The sequence below is a fragment of the Bombina bombina genome, chromosome 6 (genome assembly GCF_027579735.1).
Source record: "Bombina bombina isolate aBomBom1 chromosome 6, aBomBom1.pri, whole genome shotgun sequence".
Lineage (NCBI taxonomy): Eukaryota > Metazoa > Chordata > Amphibia > Anura > Bombinatoridae > Bombina > Bombina bombina.
This window is the reverse complement of record NC_069504.1, coordinates 433,614,434-433,629,999: the sequence shown is the minus strand read 5'-3', so window position 1 is coordinate 433,629,999 and position 15,566 is coordinate 433,614,434. Positions and strand designations below refer to the sequence as shown.

The window sequence follows — 15,566 nt, the reverse complement described above, 5'->3', positions numbered from 1 at the left end:
AGGTGGTGGCGACATTGGGGGCGGCAGAGTAGGGGTTAATAAATAAAATGTAGGTGTCAGCAATGTTGGGGGCAGCAGATTAGGGGTTCATAAGTATAATGTAGGTGGCGGCGGTGTCCGGAGCGGAAGATTAGGGGTTAATAATATAATGCAAGTGTCGGCGATGTCGGGGGCGGCAGATTAGGGGTTAGTAAATGTAAGATTAGGGGTGTTTAGACTCGGGGTTCATGTTAGGGTGTTAGGTGTAGACATAACTTTTATGTTCCCATAGCAATCAATGGGGCTGCGTTAGGAGCTAAACGCTGCTTTTTTGCAGGTGTTAGTTTTTTTTCAGCCAGCTCTGCCCCATTGATTCGTATGAGGAAATCGTGCACGAGCACGTTTAGCCACCTCACCGCTAACGTAAGCAGCGCTGGTATTGAGGTGAGATGTGGAGCAAAATTTTGCTCACTAGACTACTAAACTATTTGTTTTTATCAATCAAAGAAAGAGCTACTCGGTTGGGATCAAACAATACATTATTTTATTTTATTAAATGGTGCCCAACTGTGGAGCAAACTTGTTTAACCAACTTTATAATATATATGAGTGTGGTCTAATATAGGCATCACTTGAGCATGTCTCTCTATGGGGCATAGTTATCAAGGTCTGGCGGACCTGATCCGACACCAGACCTTGTTGAATACGGCGAGAAATACGCTCGCCGTATTCACAAGAGCTGCTGGTGCAACGCCGCCCCCCTGCAAACTCGCGGCCAATGGGCCACCAGCAGGGGGTGTCAATCAACCCGATCGTACTCAATCGGGTTGTATTGTGGCGATGTCTGTCCGCCTGCTCAGAGCAGGCGGACAGGTTATGGAGCAGCGGTCTTTGTGACAGCTGCTTCATAACTGCTGTTTCTGGCGAGCCTGCAGGCTCACCAGAAACACGGGGCATCAAGCTCCATACGGAGCTTGATACATATGCCCCTATGAGTTAAAGGGGCAACTCCTGTTTAGTTTAGCATGTAAGTGATGTGTTAGATTTTTTTTTCAGTTTGCGCTCTCCATTAAAGTCTATGGGGAGAAGAAGTTAGCGTGATTGTGATATTCTACGTCCTGAAGTTAGCGTGTGTCAGCTTTCGCTCTTGAACAAACATTTCACTTTCAACTTGTAACATGCACGCTATACCACTCCAGTGTTTAAAGTTTACATTAGCGGTGTTTGTGTGTGAGCAAAAGCGCTAAATAGTTTGCCACTTGTAATCTGGTCTTTAGTAATCAATTCACTATTCAAAAATGTTTCAGTGTGATGGAGGTCTTGATGAAGTGATACCAGTTTCTCAGCGTCTGCTTTTATGTCATTTAGAAGGAGTCTTAAAATCACCACGTTTAGAAATATGGAGTTAGTTTCTATGCTTTGAGCATAGTTGTACAACTGCACCAATACATTTTGGTAAGTAGAATACATTTTCCATAAAGTGTTATGTAGTTCACACTGTACAGTTAATTTCCTGAGACAAGATTAGAAAACCATTGTCAGATGACTGTGTGTAGAGCTACTCATAAAGGCACAACAGGCCTTTTGCTATGTTTCCTGCTACTACACATTAATTCCAAACTCTGCAGTTAAGGTTAACAAAATGTGCTAAAGTACAGCATTGGTAAAACAAAGAATGCAAGCCCTCGCTTCAATCTATAGCAGCCAGACAGAGTACATGCTGAGGATAAACAAATTATCATAAAAGGAAAAAACCTGAAAAGCAGAGAACGGTAAAAAACGGTAAAAAGTGCAACTTATAATTGAGCTTGAGGGGACCCACTAGCGTCCTCTTCTACTCCTTACCTACTAGTGCCCTTTATACTAATCCCAGTACCCCCCTTCCATCTCTCATGTCTATAGATGTGCTACTCAGTAATCCCCCCCCCAGGGGGCAGTACCGCCCACTTTGGGAGCCGCTGCTTTAAAACATTTAACACATTATTACTAATTTGATGTACAGTATACTGTTTTATGCTTGTTCTCTGTGAACAGCATGGTGTCTCTTGTTACTGTTTCCATACAGACAGCTCTGACAGAAGAGACAAATTACTTCCATGGACTTACAGTGTAATTGAATCAGTGTACATGATCCATATTAAAATCTTGCCCTATTTAAGTAGATGGTTTAAAGACTGAAAATTAAAGAGCTTTTAAGTCATAAATCAAAATTTTATGTATGTGTGTTTTTAAAATAAATCTAACAATCCCAGAAATATGGGTAAAATGCATGTCTACAATATAATTGCAAAAGTATTTATATACAAATAACTTCAAATTGTATAAAAGTAAATACACTTAAGACATTAAGATTATATCTACCTGAAGTCCTAATGTCACTGAACCTTGAATTATACATTCAAGAAAGTGCTGAACAATGAGAAATTATAGTACAATATCTGTATTTCCAAGTCTACAGGCATTAATATTTTCTTTCCTGTATTTGATTTGACATTTTAACATACATTTGACTTTTTTTACACAAAATAAATAAATCAATCACATGCTTAAACGTGTTTTAGTATTTTTTTGTATTGCAGGGAGTTGCTCTAGGATTGAGTTCTGCACAGATATGCATTTCCAGATTATTCAAGTGTTCTTAAGAGGCTCAGATGTAAAATTCTGTAATCTAATTTTGAACTTTTTTTAAATGTAAAAGTAACCAAACCTGAGTTGTTTTTTTTTTTTGTTTTTTTAAATCATAAGGCACATTTGTGTCTGGAACACCCTAAGGGTTAACTTACTTTCTGGAATGAGAAGCCTTTAAGAAACTTTGTTGCAAGTGAAGGAGTGGAATTTAGGTTATTTTATATAAGGTCTGTCCTCCTTCTTCCTCTTTTGGCCTTTTGGACTGCTAGAACATTTTTTCCCACACTTTCCCCCCTCTCTTGTTTGTAAAAGTTAGTGTTTTTACTTTCAGGTTCTGTTAGTGGCAGCACTTAGCTGTCAGCTGTCATTAGGGTAGCTTGAGTTGCTTTGGCATGGGCATGGTTAATCAAGCTAGTTTTCTATGACCAAACAGGTACATTTTGGCTCCCCCTTGGAAGTGCATTTTGTTATGTCTCCCACTCATAGGGACGTTAAGGTTTGGAGTCTACTTTCCCCCTGACAGGGTGGGGGTCACTACCCAACTTAAAGAGAAAGTGTGGGTGGCTTATAGGAGGGGTATGATGCTGCAGCTTGGAGCCCCTTCTCTGAGGGTCTGCTGGCCAGCTAAACTTCTAATTGTCTGTCTACAATTTTTAACAGGTGGAGCACGGTAGGAGCTCCAGAATAAGTCCAATAGAGCCATTGACCTGTGTGAGTGTTGGGATTAAAGAGTTACAGAGTTTAGTTGCTGCCACCCTGAGTGCTAAATTTACTTAAAATTTTAGTAAACTAATTTAAATGTTTAACTCTGACCATAATGGTTTTCCTTCCATGCGCCGGTTCACGTGTTCATTGGGTAAAGATTAAAAATATTCAGGCTTGATAAAAGGGGGGATATGCTAGGGGGTCCCTCTTTTGAAGGGAGGTTAGGTAAAATGGTGGTTATAACACTTATGAAAATTAAACAATATATAATGTCACATGAACACTTATTCATTAACTATGGGTTGCAGCTGTGTCCTTGAGTGTGATACTCTATTCTGTAACAAGAGTTATAAAACAAAGTGGGAGTTTATGTTTTAGTGTTGATGTTTACTAAGTGCATCATTTAAAGCAAACGTTAATATTATGGAGTTGGTGACAGCTAAAAAAAAATATCCGCATTCCATATATATTACTTTCGGAAACTGTAATTTAAACTGTTAGATAAGTTCAGTTAAAAAATTCCTATGTCCATGAAAATATAGCTAATAATGAAAAATGTCATTTTCTTCAGTACTTTTCTCAAATTAATGGGAGATTTCCTCTTTTCCTTAAGTCTCCTTTCTGTAGCTATTATTTGTCTCCCTAAACATCTTCAAAAACCTTTCTCACTTCAATTGCCAATTCTCCCATTTAAAACTTGCTTGCTACCTTTTCTGGACCCGTTTTCTTTTGCTAAAAGCTATAATGGCAATAGTCAGCTCGCACAACGTTCCTGTTACATGTGCTTACTCTCTGGTTCACCATCTGTGCTGATTTGTGCATGTCTGAGCACACAAAGCATGGGTTGGAAAGTGTGTATCATCAGAAGACAATGATAGTCTATGCAAAAGAAGTAACAACATAAGCCACAACAGACTAATAAAATAATGAAGCCATGTTGAAACGATACATGTGAATAATTGTGGTATTCTAGACCACTAATCTATTAAGAAACCCATGGAATATCAGACTATTTAAAACAGAAGCTGCATTGTTGTGTGTAGATTATTCTGTATTGTAATTTGTGCTTGTTTAGTTCTTGCATTTTATATTACAAGAGACATAATTTCTAGATGTACTAATAGGGTTGACAGGTGACCAGTATCTGACAACACAGCACAATATTTCAATTAGTTGTCCAGTAAAATAAATTATATCAATTGATGTGGCTCTGATGTAGGAATATAACTGACAGGATCTTTAGAGTCATGGGAAGTGTTCCCTCTAAGGCCACTTCTTGTCAGCGGCTCAGTGGTAAAACAGTTAATTAAGGAACCACACCCTGCAGCTAGCAAACACAATACAATGCAGACCGCAACATATGGTTCCCTTATTAACTGTTTCACTGCTGGGCCGCTCACAAAATGTGACCTTAAAGGGAACATAGGTCATGCGTCTACTTTTATATGGGCATCACACTGGTAGGCACTACAGGAAATGGCAACTAATCTGAGGTCTAATGTAGGTACATTGCTTTCATGAGCTGATGGGCTGTGGGATCTGATAATGTCCCTATCAATTTCCCTAGATCACTGGTTTTCACACCTGTCCTCAGGTCTCCCCAAAAGGCCAGGTTTTCATGATTACCTTAGATGAGAGCAGGTAAAAAACATGTTTACTAATCAACTGATTATTTAATCTGTGCTCCAGTTATGATAGCCCCAAAATGTGTCCTGTTAGGGAGGCCTGAGGGCAGGTTTGATTAACAGTTAATTTATGGTTGTCCAATATATTTGTGCTACTGTGACTGTCATCAGTTCTACTCTCATTTTTTAGGTTTTTAAGCCATGCAAGATAACCAGTACTTGCTCCATTCATCTACTAGCATTCACAACAGCACATTTTGCAATTTTTAGAATTTAAGCATTTTTTCATCTGTATAAAAGAAAGAAAAGAGGTGGCTGGGAGAAGACAAAGCATGGAGGTGGCTGGGAGAGGAGAACACATGGATAAGTAAATGGAACTGAGAAGAAAAGTAAAGTTCCAAGTCACAATAATTTACGGTGCACATTTGATGTTCTAATTTAATAGCTTAACGATGTTCTAATTTAAGGAAGTATCTTCTGGTATCTTCTAGACGTGTAGCATATGGCAGTGTTCCAGTATCAGAATATTGCAAGAACACAAAGAAATTCCAGTGTCTCAAGCACTTTTCATCAATTAGGAAACTTACTTATGAAGGATGTAGTGGAAAGCAAAGTGTAAACTAATAAAAAAATTAAGTAACACAAAGGTGATTTCTTTAAAAAAAAAATAAGGATTTCCTCATGGCACAGTAGCCTTACGCTATTGTTTTAAGTAACAATGAATCAAACATCTTCACAATGACCTACATCTTTATTATGTTAATGTTACCAATTTTTTTTCTCTTTCATGATTCAGATAGAGCATGCAATTTTAAGCAACTTTTTAATTTACTCCCATAATCAAATTTTCTTTGTTCTCTTGGTATCTTTATTTGAAAAAGCAGGAATTTAAGCTTATGAACCGGTCCATCTTTGGTTCAGCATCTTGCTGATGGGTGGATTTAGGGTTCAGTATCCCTTTTAACTGCAAATGCCAAAACATAAACTGCACAAAAGGTAACAGATGCAGCAAAACTGGCTACATGTGAACCATGCACTCATTTAAAACATACTAGCAACATACATACACAGATTGTTGACCTTTAATAATCAACTGTAGAGTTGCCACCTCAGCCATGTTTTTCTGGGCACTTATGAGTTACACATGCTGCAGGGTGTGCAGGGAGGAACATGTATTGTGCTTCTGGACAGCACTATTCATCTGCCTCCCTGCACACCCTGCAGAATGTGTAACTCATAAGTGTTCTGTATTTTAAGGGACGGGTGGCAACCCTAATCAACTGGTAGAAATGAAAAATCCTAAAATGGCAAATTCTAAAGAAATCTCACATCAGCATTCAAAAGACAATACCATAAAGGACGCCATTCAGTTGGTTGAAGTACACAATATTCCCTGAGGTTATAGTACAAAGCTCATGTATTGCTAACAGCTGTACAACGTGGAGCCAAGTAAGGCTAAGAAATTCATAAACACACAAATACAATGTCTGCAAGTTTTCTTTAGCTCCATGCTCTCTGTAGTTAAACTTTACTAAACTGAAAAGCCACTTATAAAGAAAAGCTAAACAGTAACATGATACTTTCAGAATGGCTGTACACCAAATGTATTACACACATGAGTCTGTGCTGTATACAGAACCACAAAGATGTCTTGCAGGTAAAAACACTCAAACACCTGCTATCAAATTACAAACAGGAAGGGCTCTGTTTGGATCAGTGCATAACAACACATCTATGTGCCATTACACAGAGTGCTATAATATTCTGCAGTATATGACCAGCACAGGGAAAGTCACTGTTATTTACAAGTGAACTCTTCAACCTGGTTTCATTGTAAGCCACAATTTGCACCATGGGAAATATCCTCTACATCATATGTTTAATATTTCCCTTCTTGGCTGACTCACAGCCCTCTTTAGCATCGCCTGTTAATTTGCTCTTGGTTGTTTAATGGTTCACTTTACAGTAAATCCACAGCATTTCCTTTGTTTATTACTTTGCACTGGTGCTTCCTGGACTCCATTCAATCTCAGATGATATCTAATATCAGAGCTTTGTCTGTGGAAATGCATTAACAAAAAATGCTCACTCCTTTTTTATTCTCTAAAGACTTAGTTTATTTTGTTTTTCTGACAAGTGTTTCTTGATCTAGATTCAATAAAAATCTCTTTTGAAACTAATATTTTGTGGGGGGGAAATGCAAAACTGTGCTATTAGAACATTTGTACCTTGCCCTCATCACAGCCACGAGTTGCAAGCCCAGCTCTATTATAATCAATGGGGTCGCATCTTGCAACAGTTAAAGGACCATTAAATGCGGTAGAATTACATAATCAACAAATGCATAACAAAAACAATGCAATAGCACTTACTTTGAATTTTAAAAGAGAAGGGTTTTTTTTGGCAAATTTAAAAATTTTCTTTCATAATATAAGTGAATTTAAAAATGTTTCTTAAAATAACATACTCTGATTCATGTATATATATATATATATATATATATATATATATATATATATATATATATATATATATATAAAAAACATAATTTATGCTTACCTGATAAATTTATTTCTCTTGTAGTGTGTTCAGTCCACGGGTCATCCATTACTTATGGGATATATTCTCCTTCCCAACAGGAAGTTGCAAGAGGATCACCCAAGCAGAGCTGCTATATAGCTCCTCCCCTCACATGTCATATCCAGTCATTCGACCGAAACAAGACGAGAAAGGAGAAACTATAGGGTGCAGTGGTGACTGGAGTTATAATTTAAAATTTAGAACCTGCCTCAAAAAAGACAGGGCGGGCCGTGGACTGAACACACTACAAGAGAAATAAATTTATCAGGTAAGCATAAATTATGTTTTCTCTTGTTAAGTGTGTTCAGTCCACGGGTCATCCATTACTTATGGGATACCAATACCAAAGCTAAAGTACACGGATGATGGGAGGGACAAGGCAGGAACATTACACAGAAGGAACCACTGCCTGTAGAACCTTTCTCCCAAAAACAGCCTCCGAAGAAGCAAAAGTGTCAAATTTGTAAAATTTGGAAAAAGTATGAAGTGAAGACCAAGTTGCAGCCTTGCAAATCTGTTCAACAGAGGCCTCATTCTTAAAGGCCCAGGTGGAAGCCACAGCTCTAGTGGAATGAGCTGTAATTCTTTCAGGAGGCTGCTGTCCAGCAGTCTTATAGGCTAAACGTATTATGCTACGAAGCCAAAAAGAGAGAGAGGTAGCCGAAGCCTTTTGACCTCTCCTCTGTCCAGAGTAAACGACAAACAGAGAAGAAGTTTGCCGAAAATCTTTAGTTGCCTGTAAGTAGAACTTCAGGGCACGGACCACGTCTACATTATGCAAAAGACGTTCCTTCTTTGAAGAAGGATTAGGACATAATGATGGAACAACAATCTCTTGATTGATATTCCTGTTAGAAACAACCTTAGGTAAAAACCCAGGTTTAGTACGCAAGACTACCTTGTCTGAATGAAAGATCAGATAAGGAGAATCACAATGTAAGGCAGATAACTCAGAGACTCTTCGAGCCGAGGAAATAGCCATCAAAAACAGAACTTTCCAAGATAAAAGCTTAATATCAATGGAATGAAGGGGTTCAAATGGAACACCCTGAAGAACTTTAAGAACCAAGTTTAAGCTCCACGGAGGAGCAACAGTCTTAAACACAGGCTTAATCCTGGCCAAAGCCTGACAAAAAGCCTGGACGTCTGGATTCTCTGCCAGACGCTTGTGTAAAAGAATAGACAGAGCAGAAATCTGTCCCTTTAGCGAACTAGCGGATAAACCCTTTTCTAAACCCTCTTGTAGAAAAGACAATATCCTAGGAATCTTAACCTTACTCCATGAGTAACTCTTGGATTCACACCAATATAAATATTTACGCCATATCTTATGGTAAATTTTTCTGGTCACAGGTTTCCGAGCCTGTATTAATTTATCAATAACCGACTCCGAGAAACCACGCTTCAATAGAATCAAGCGTTCAACCTCCACGCAGTCAGCCTCAGAGAAATTAGATTTGGATGGTTGAAAGGACCCTGAATAAGAAGGTCCTGCCTCAGAGGCAGAGACCATGGTGGACAGGACGACATGTCCACTAGGTCTGCATACCAGGTCCTGCGTGGCCACGCAGGCGCTATCAGAATCACAGATGCTCTCTCCTGTTTGATCTTGGCAATCAGTCGAGGCAGTAGCGGAAAAGGTGGAAACACATAAGCCATGTTGAAAACCCAAGGGGCTGCTAGTGCATCTATCAGCACCGCTCCCGGGTCCCTGGACCTGGATCCGTAGCACGGAAGCTTGGCATTCTGGCGAGATGCCATGAGATCCAGTTCCGGTTTGCCCCAACGAAGAATTAGTTGAGCAAATATCTCCGGATGAAGTTCCCACTCCCCCGGATGAAAAGTCTGGCGACTTAGAAAGTCCGCCTCCCAGTTCTCCACGCCTGGGATGTAGATCGCTGACAGGTGGCAAGAGTGACTCTGCCCAGCGAATTATCCTTGAGACTTCTAACATCGCTAGGGAACTCCTGGTTCCTCCTTGATGATTGATGTAAGCTACAGTCGTGATGTTGTCCGACTGAAACCTGATGAACCTCAGTGTTGCTAACTGAGGCCAAGCTAGGAGAGCATTGAATATTGCTCTTAATGCCAGAATGTTTATTGGAAGGAGTTTCTCCTCCTGAGTCCACGATCCCTGAGCCTTTAGGGAGTTCCAGACTGCGCCCCAGCCTAGTAAGCTGGCATCTGTTGTTACAATCGTCCAATCTGGTCTGCGAAAGGTCATTCCTTTGGACAGATGAACCCGAGACAACCACCAGAGAAGAGAATCCCTGGTCTCCTGGTCCAGATACAGTAAAGGGGACAGATCTGAGTAATCCCCATTCCACTGACTTAGCATGCATAATTGCAGCGGTCTGAGATGCAGGCGCGCAAATGGCACTATGTCCATTGCCGCGACCATTAAGCCGATTACTTCCATGCACTGAGCTACTGATGGGCTTGGAATGAAATGAAGGAATTTTTGATAACCTGGACTCCGTCAGGTAAATCTTCATCTCTACAGAATCGATAAGAGTCCCTAGGAAGGGGACCCTTGTGAGTGGAAACAGAGAACTCTTTTCCATGTTCACTTTCCACCCATGCGACCTCAGAAATGCTAGAACTATCTCTGTATGAGACTTTGCATTTTGAAAACTTGACGCTTGTATCAGAATGTCGTCTAGGTACGGAGTCACCGCAATGCCTCGTGGTCTTAGTACCGCCAGAAGCGAACCCAGAATCTTTGTAAAAATTCTCGGAGCCGTAGCTAACCCGAAGGGAAGAGCTACAAACTGGTAATGCCTGTCTAGAAAGGCAAACCTTAGGTACCGATAATGATCTTTGTGAATCGGTATGTGAAGGTAGGCATCCTTTAAATCCACTGTGGTCATATATTGACCCTCTTGGATCATGGGTAGGATGGTCCGAATGGTTTCCATCTTGAACGATGGAACCCTTAGGAATTTGCTTAAGATTTTTAAGTCTAAGATTGGTCTGAAGGTTCCCTCTTTTTTGGGAACCACAAACAGATTTGAGTAAAACCCCTGCCCTTGTTCCGTTCGCGGAACTGGGTGGATCACTCCCATCACTAAGAGGTCTTGTACACATTGTAGAAATGCCTCTTTCTTTACTAGGTTTGTTGATAACCTTGAGAGATGAAACCTCCCTTGTGGAGAAGTTTTGAAATCCAGAAGGTATCCCTGAGATATAATCTCCAACGTCCAGGGATCCTGTACATCTCTTGCCCAAGCCTGGGCAAAGAGAGAAAGTCTGCACCCCACTAGATCCGTCTCCGGAAAGGGGGCCCTATCTTCATGCTGTCTTAGGGGCGGAAGTAGGCTTTCTGGCCTGCTTGCCCTTGTTCCATGACTGGTTGCCTTTCCAACCTTATCTGTAACGAGCAGTAGGTCCTTCCTGTTTTGGAGCGGTGGAAGTTGATGCTGCTCCTGCCTTGAGATTACGAAAGGCACGAAAATTAGACTGTTTGGCCTTTGATTTGGCCCTGTCCTGAGGAAGGGAGTGACCCTTACCTCCAGTAATGTCAGCAATAATTTCCTTCAAGCCGGGCCCGAATAAGGTTTGCCCTTTGAAAGGAATATTCAATAGTTTAGATTTAGAAGTTACATCTGCTGACCAGGATTTAAGCCATAGCGCTCTGCGCGCCTGTATGGCGAATCCGGAATTCTTAGCCGTAAGTTTGGTTAAATGCACTACGGCATCCGAAACAAACGCATTAGCTACCTTAAGCGTTCTAAGCTTGCTCAAAGTCTCATCCAATGGTGCTGTGCGAATCGCCTCTTCCAGAGACTCAAACCAGAATGCCGCTGCAGCAGTGACAGGCGCAATGCATGCAAGAGGCTGTAATATAAAACCTTGTTGAACAAACATTTTCTTAAGGTAACCCTCTAATTTTTTATCCATTGGATCTGAGAAAGCACAATATCCTCCACCGGGATAGTGGTACGCTTGGCTAAAGTAGATACTGCTACCTCCACCTTAGGGACCGTCTGCCATAAGTCTCGTGTGGCGGCGTTTATAGGGAACATTTTTCTAAATATCAGAGGAGGGGAAAAGGGCACACCAGGTTTATCCCACTCCTTGCTAATAATTTCAGTAAGCCTTTTTGGTATAGGAAAAACGTCAGTACACACCGGTACCGCATAGTATTTATCCAGCCTACATAATTTCTCTGGGATTGCCACCGTGTCACAATCATTCAGAGCCGCTAACACCTCCCCTAGCAACACGCGGAGGTTCTCAAGCTTAAATTTAAAATTTGAAATTTCTGAATCCGGTCTCCCCGAATCAGAACCGTCACCCACAGAATGAAGCTCTCCGTCCTCATGTTCTGCAAATTGTGACGCAGTATCAGACATGGCTCTCGTGTCATCGGCGCGCTCTGTCCTTAACCCAGAGCTATCGCGCTTGCCTCTTAACTCGGGCATATTGTATAATACTTCTTTCATAACATTAGCCATATCATGTAAAGTGATTTGTAAGTGCCTTGATGTACTTGGCGCCTCAATCTCACGCATCTCCCGAGCGGGAGACGAAGGTACTGACACGTGAGGAGAGTTAGACGGCATAACTTCCCCCTCGTTTTCTGGTGATAACTTCTTTATCGGTACAGATTGACTTTTATTCAAAGTAATATCAATACAATTGGTACACATATTTCTATTGGGCTCCACATCGGCTTTTGAACATAATGAACAAGCAGATTCCTCTGTATCAGACATGTTTAAACAGACTAGCAATGAAGCTAGCAAGCTTGGAAATTACTTTCAATAAGTTTACAAGCAATATAAAAAACGCTGCAGCGCTTTTAAAAAAAACACAGTTGAATTAACAAAGAACTAATTCAGTTATAGTCAACAAATCTTAACGGTAAATGTAATAATTAGCAGAGGATTGCACCCATTAGCAAAAGGATGATTAACCCCTCAATACCCAAAACGGATATCAAATTAAAATTTAACGCTTTTATCACAGTCAAACACACTGTCACAGGTCTGCTGTGACTGATTACCTCCCTCAAAAACGAATTTTGGAGACCCCTGAGCTCTCTAGAGACGTCCTGGATCAAGGAGGAAGAAACAGGAAGACTGTGCTAGAATTTTAACTGCGCAACAAGGCGCTAAAAAAAGGTCCCTCCCACTCATATTACAACAGTGGGAGACCTGATATAACGTTTTCTATGCAGAAAAATACGTTAGCCATGTGGAAAAAAATCATGCCCAAAAAGGATTTATCCCCAAAGTACCTCACAAAACGAATAACATGCCAGTAAACGTTTTAAAAACAAACTTTTTCAAAGTCATGCAAAGTTATCACTAAGCCTGCTACCAGTCGCTTCTACTGCAGATAAGGCTTAAGCATTATTTCAGTATTAACAGTATTTTTTCAGTCAAATTCTAGTCCCTAGAAAATAACTCAACTGCGCATACATTTATCAGCCTGATACCAGTCGCTACTACTGCATTTAAGGCTGTACTTACATCATGTGGGTAACAGCAGTGTTTTCTTAGTCAATTCCATTCCCAGAAAATATTGTACTGCACATACCTCATTTGCGGGGAACCCTGCATGCTATTCCCATTTTCTGAAGTTACCCCACTCCTCAGAATGTCGAGAACAGCCAGTGGATCTTAGTTACGCCTGCTAAGATCATAGAAAACCGCAGGCAGATTCTTCTTCCAAATACTGCCTGAGATAGAAAAACAGCACACTCCGGTGCCATTTAAAATAACAAACTTTTGATTGAAGAATAATTAAGTAAAAACTCCAACTCCTCTCGCGACCTCCTTCTTTGTTGAGGGTTGCAAGAGAATGACTGGATATGACATGTGAGGGGAGGAGCTATATAGCAGCTCTGCTTGGGTGATCCTCTTGCAACTTCCTGTTGGGAAGGAGAATATATCCCATAAGTAATGGATGACCCGTGGACTGAACACACTTAACAAGAGAAATAATGTTTCCATGCAGGTTTTACAAAAAGCCCAAATAGATACATCTGTCTACCCAGTTTAAATGGCAGAAATTCAGATGTTCTGGAATTATCACAGACATAACTCCAGTGAAATAACAGCTACAAACAGATGCGCCTCACTGAATGGAATACCATTGCTAAGCCAATAAATAGCTGTGTGGAGATGGACGCTTGTGCACGGTACAGAGTAAGAACCAAGGCCTTTGTGCTGTATATTTGTTTTATATACAAAACCTGAGTCAGATTTCGTTTCCATGCTCACTATTTTGAAATAGCTTAAAGGACATTAAGCTTAAATCCATGAAGAAATGCAATATACATTCATTATTTGTATTGATGATTATGAATTGCTGTAATTTACCGTGACAAATTGCACTTTATCGGAGACAATACAGAGAAGTACAACAGTTAGTCTCAATAGTAAGGTCTCTCTGATTGGTCACAGCAAAAGGGATTAGAACATGAATTTCTAAGGCTAAGGGTGTAGATTGGTCTGAAATACCCAGGACCTGCATGTTATGTTTCTTAAAACATTTAATTTATAGGCATGTTTTATTCTATGCTTACTAAACATATTGAAATTTATGCCTCTAACACTTTAACATTAATTGTGTGATCTAAGTTACACACTTTAGCTGAAAACCCCCCCCTAAAAAACAAAACCCCCTGCAATTTATTAATTAATTTCAATTTCCTTTATGGGTTAGCCTAATTGGTAGCTGTCTCAATTTATGCACAGGTCATACATTTTTATCTGTAGGCACATGGTAAACAGGACTGCAATGGAATTAGTATAAAAAATTAAGGTCTCGGCACTGGGGGGGGGGGGGAGTTAACAGAGAAAAAACCCAACAAGCTATGTCCCCCATTCTTCATTTTTAGGTTTTTGCTATATGTTTCTTAGTTAACTTTGCAAAAATTTAAAGGGACATTCTACTCCAAAAATGTTATTGTTTAAAAAGATAGATAATGCCTTTTTTACCCATTCCCCAGTTTTGCATAACCATCATAGTTATATTAATACACTTTTTACCTCTGTGATTACTTTGTATCTAAGAATTTTCTGACAGCCCCCTGATCACATGACTATTTATATATTATCTATTGACTTGCTTTTTATCCAATTAGTGCAGTGTCTTCCACAAACCTGGGGAGTTTGCATAATGTTATCTCTTTGGCCCACATGAACTAGCAGTTCCCTTTTGTGAAAAGCTAATACAACAGCATGTGATAAGAGGCTGTAGTAGCTTAGAAACAGGCAGAAATTTAAAGGTTTAAAGTTTATAAAGTTTATTAATATGTTGGTTGTGCAAAGCTGGGGAATGGGTAGTAAAGGCGTTAGCTATCTTATTAAACAATAACAATTCTGGTGTAGACTGTCCCTTTAAGGTCTTGATTTACCATTGTCTAAAACAGTTTATATTTTCACTAATTATCCTGCCTTGATTAGTCACATGATTTATCAAAATAACAAGCACGATGAGCTCATGATATTGTTCCCATGATACTCGTGGGTCAGCCAGTCAGAGATTGAGGCAAGTTGGTGTGTTAAGTTTTAGTGCATCTTATTAGTTGTCCTTGTAAATGCACTATATAAAGATTTTATTAGAGGGTGGACCAAGGATCACCCCGAGCTACATGTGTTCCTGAGTTCATATCATTTGTTTTTCATGCAAAAAGAAAATCTTGTTTTAAAAACATGCCTTTGCATAATCTAAAGATGAGGAAAATAATAATAACAATTAAAGGGACAGTATACATCAATTTTCATATAACTGCATGCAATAGACACTACTATAGAGAATAATATGCACAGATACTGATCTAAAAATCCAGTATAAAACCTTTTAAAAACTTACTCAGAAGCTCCTAGTTTAGCACTGTTGATGAGGTTAGTTTGGGACACCCAGTAAAAGGGGCTGGGACACCCACTGAAAGGAGCTCGAAAAGCAGACACTCCCCCCTCCCCAACATATGAAAGGACAGATTACACAAACAGGAGCAAGCAGGAATCTGTAGACTTCAGTCTATGGGGCTGCTTTATCAAGCTTCAGGCTCGCCGGAAACAGAAGTTATAAATA

At 39.9% G+C, this 15,566-nt stretch overlaps 1 protein-coding gene across 1 annotated transcript in view; it reads right to left on the bottom strand.

Annotated features, from left to right (window-relative positions):
- Positions 1-15,566, bottom strand: part of PDLIM4 (PDZ and LIM domain 4) — a 294,388-nt gene that overhangs the window by 56,403 nt on the left and 222,419 nt on the right. The window lies entirely within an intron of this gene.